The following is a 4,621-nucleotide window of genomic DNA, read 5'->3' as shown; positions in this document are numbered from 1 at the left end:
GATCCAGCAGCACAGATGAAAGCCTTGATGGATTTTTCTCAACCCAAGATCAATGACATTCAATCTAGCATTGTCAGGCCTGCTATCACATCTAATACCTTTGAGATCAAGCCTGTCATAATTCAATGGGTGTAGAATTCAATCCAGTTTGGGGGTTCTCCAACGGAAGATCCCAATATGCACATTAGGGATTTCATTGAGATCTGCGACACCTTCAAGTTCAACGGTGTTTCTGAAGATGCTGTGAAGCTGAGACTATTTCCATTCTCTCTGAGGGACAAGGCTAAGAGCTGGTTACACTCTCTACCAGCTGGTTCAATTACTACTTGGGAAGATCTTTCTCAAAGTTTCTCACTAAATTCTTCCCTATGGCAAATACAGCTGCAATCAGAAACGCTATTACTCAATTTACGCAACAATCGGAAGAATCTTTATATGAAGCTTGGGAGCGCTACAAGGAGATGCTTAGGAAGTGTCCTCATCATGGAATTCCTAATTAGATGATCATCAATTTTTTTAACGGGTTGGGAGCACAATCAAGACTCATGCTCGATGCAGCATCAGGTGGAGCATTATGGGCAAAGAGCTATAAGGAAGCCTATGATCTAATTGAACTGATGGCTGCTAATGAATATCAATATCCAACTCAGAGATTGCCACAGGGCAAGGTAGCTGGAGTTCTTCAAGTGGATACAACTACGGCTATCACTGCTCAACTAAAGGAGTTGTCTATGAAGATCGATTCTCTGGTTAACTATGGTGTTAATAAGATAACCTGTGTTTGTGAGCTATGTGCAGGTTCGCATGCGATGGAGCAATGCGCTATATCTAGTAAATCAGCTCAGTTTGTGAGCAACTTTCAGAGATCACAACAACCAGTTCCAGACACTTATCATCCTGACAACTGAAATTGTCCTAACTTCAGATGGAGCAATAATTAGAATGCGATGCAATAGCCATTCCAGTAGTTTGGAAATGAGCAATTCAATCTTCCTGGTTTTCTGCAACAATTCGCATCAAGACAACAACTCCAACTTCAATAACAAACTTATGGAGATGCGGGTCTATCTTCGACTGAAAAATCTGAATTGGAGGAGTTGCGGCTTATGTGCAAAAAAAAGGCTCTTATATGCCAAAGCCAGGTTGTTTCTATCTAGAATCTGGAGAACCAAATAGGGAAAATTGCTAACGCCTTATTGAATCTACCACCAGGAACGCTTCCTAGTGATACAGAAGCCAATACAGGCGAGAGGGAAGTTGAAGAATAGGTGAACGCCATCACCTTGAGGTCTGGAAGGGTCGCAAGTCCCCAAATTCAGCAAGATGAAGAGTCTAAAAATTTTGTCCAGAATGTAGGTGCGTCTACACCCTTGCCATTCCAGGAAATGAGATTGTGGCTGAAGAAGAAGTGCAGAAGGAAGCAGAGGTGGAACCAAGGAAGACTACTGCGGAACACACTCCTCCTGAGGGTAATACAGGGGAGAAACAAATCTATCCTCCACCCTTTTTTTCAAAAAGGTTGCAGAAGCAGAAGTTGGATGAGCAATTTGCTAAGTTTCTGGAGGTGTTCATAAGACGAATAAGCACAACCAATACTAGGATATTATACAATCACCACACACTAAGGAATCGAAACAAATTAACTAAAGAAATTCATAAGTAAATTCGCTAGAACCCCACGATAACGATTAGCCCATAATCGAACTCATCATCAACATGTGTTCCGATGAAAGCATGATATACTAAACGTAGTCTTTATACTGAATAAATAATAAAACCAAGTATGTTACACAAGAATATAAGTTCACAAATAAGAAAAATAGCATCCAAAGTTACAACATGAAATAAAGAATCACAAGATTAAACTAGATCCTCTTCGCCTTGGTTGAATTGTGTTATATGGTCTTTTTACGCATTTTCCTTAAATTTTGGTACGTCTTGTTATGAAAAACGATCATAAGTTATGCTTATATAGCAGCCCATGCAGATTAGAAGTCCAACTGCTCAAAATTATAGTAGAATCAAGATTCTGTGATCCCGACCTGACGCGGCCGCACGCTACACCAGCGCGGGCGCGCTGCATATCTGCATCCCGGCGCGGTTGCGCGCTACTACAGCGCGGGCGTGCTGACCTTCTGGAAAATCTTCTTTTTCTTGTTTTCTTGGCTGGTTTGAGTTGGCGATCCACGAGCTTTTATTCAAGACACCATCCTAACACCAAATTAGCATCAAAATAATGCCAAATCACATGAATCCCTGATATAAGCCTAAAATGCAAAAACACTACAAAACACATCAAAAACACAAATAACTTGAGTACAAAACACCAATTCAAGCCTTTATAGAGCATTCCAAGTGGACATAAATGCCACTTAACATACCTCCAAACTTGAACCAATGTTTGTCCTCAAGAATAAACAGACTCAAAGAACAAGAAATAAAAATGCATGAATGCAAAATATATAAATACAACTATCCCCATAGAATAACTTAACTAACCGATAAGCAACATCTCAACAAATGCAATTATTCGCAGAAAGATCAATCAAATCTCACCAATCAACTTACAAACCAGAAATGTGCGTGTGTGCTTATGCTTACAGATATACTAGCGCAACTAAATCAATAATCATGACTCACTACTCATCAAGGCAATCACAAGGTTATAAATAGAATAAAAGTTAAACTCAAAATGACTTACAACACTTCAATTCTTATATCGGAGTTATACATGGATTCATGCTTTTATTGCTAACACATAAACAACACAAATATGCTTATTTGACCGTGAAATGAGTGAGGTCCATAAAAGACTTATACAATATAATACCCATGTAGCGAGCGTTAGGTTAGTGGATCCCAGACTATAAAAGCCTTAGGTCACTAGGCACAAAGTCCCCTAAGAACTTAATAACTCGAGTACTAAAGAGCCCACTCGTGATCAATTATGCATGAACACAAAACAAAATTTCTTCTTTTTTCATTATTTCTGAACGAGTGTGTTTCACTCCATCTCGGTCAACCCTAGACTACTCATATAAAATGAGCTGTCTACTAGCCATTTGACACCTAGCCACAACAACTAGCAATGCAATCCAATGTTTTTACTCTAATTTTTAAATATCCATGTTATTTTATCATTAAGAGAATATCCTAAATTCTAAATATAAACATGTGATTAAACCTTGACAAACAAACAAACCATGACCACGATCTAGCCCTCAAGCAACCTATAAGACTTAGTGAAATTACAATTGCCTAGCAAATCAACTCGATAGAACTTAACATCACTAAACACGACATCATTACACTAGCATCAATATCACAAATCAATCGGTAAAATCATCTAAGGGATCATGTTATAATATAAATGCACGAAACTATATGCAACAAACTATAACAAAAATAAAATAAAATAAAACTATTACATGGAAAATATGCAACTATATGAACCAAACTATCATGAATATGCAAACTATATGTTACTCACACATAACATATAATCCTTAACTACTACCCCCAAACTTAAAATATTCACTATCCTCAGTGAAGTTAATAGTAAAGAATCAGGCATACCTACTCAGAATTAAGGTCATCACCTACAACGGGTGGTGTGTCTGGAGGTGGATACCCAGAGTCCTCACCGAATACTGGCCACTGGATGTCAACTTTCGTGGCTCTGAATGTAGTCCCCAACACCTGGGTAAGGTCCTGAGCAAACCGACTATGGATATCATGTATCGCATCCATCCTCCCCATCAAGCACCTATACTGCGCTGAATTCATACCAGCACTGCCCTGTGCTTCCTCCTGCTGCTGCTGTGATGGACCGACCTCCTCACCTAACTGAGCTCTCCAAGCTGCTCTACGGGCCTACGAAGAACAACCAGCATACGTCAGATCAGCTGACCTTCTACCTGAAAAATGGTCATAAGAATTGTTAGATATATTTGAGATGCCATGTCTAATATGTTTCATGTTTAGTTTTCAGATCTTAACAAACAGGAAATATCAGTACTTACTGGAATCAGTATTTACTGGAAGTCAGAACTTAAGGATATCAGAACTTAGATTATCAGAAGATAAATATCAGAAGATGGATATCAGAACTTAAGTACGAGAGGACTAACAGTTAAGGAAGGAAGCTGATTTACAGGAAAGAAGATCGAGACTAATACAAAAGAAGATATGCATGGAAAGAGTTAGAGGACTTATGGAATTGTATAAGATATCTTATTGATATATTTTAGGAGACAGAATTATATTCCATATCAATTAGAAGTTATCTTGTAACTGTGTACTATATAAACACAGACATAGGTTTACACTATATGTGTTATCATTATCGAGAAGATCATATATTGTAACCTAGCAGCTCTCGTGATATTTATTCATCACTGAGGGAGAACAGTTCCATTGTAACAGGGTTTATTATATCGAATATATTTGTTTATTGTTACTTGTGTTCGAAATCGATTTGATTGTATTCTACAATATATTCAACCCCCTTCTACAGTGTTGTGTGACCTAACAAGTGGTATCAGAGCTAATCTGTTAACACACATACAGTAAAGATCCAAACAATCATGTCTGAAGAAGCAGAAAATCCAACCAAGCCCAC

At 38.2% G+C, this 4,621-nt stretch overlaps 1 non-coding gene across 1 annotated transcript; it reads right to left on the bottom strand.

Moving 5' to 3' along the window:
* Window positions 1–383: 383 nt before the first annotated feature.
* LOC141709791 (small nucleolar RNA R71) lies at window positions 384–490 on the bottom strand. Its single transcript, XR_012570351.1, has one exon. It is a non-coding gene; the product is annotated as a small nucleolar RNA R71 (small nucleolar RNA).
* Window positions 491–4,621: the final 4,131 nt, after the last annotated feature.

This window comes from Apium graveolens, chromosome 2, assembly GCF_009905375.1.
Source record: "Apium graveolens cultivar Ventura chromosome 2, ASM990537v1, whole genome shotgun sequence".
In the NCBI taxonomy this organism is placed as follows: Eukaryota; Viridiplantae; Streptophyta; class Magnoliopsida; order Apiales; family Apiaceae; genus Apium; species Apium graveolens.
The sequence above is the reverse complement of the archived record's forward strand: the minus strand, read 5'-3'. Positions and strand labels throughout refer to the sequence as shown.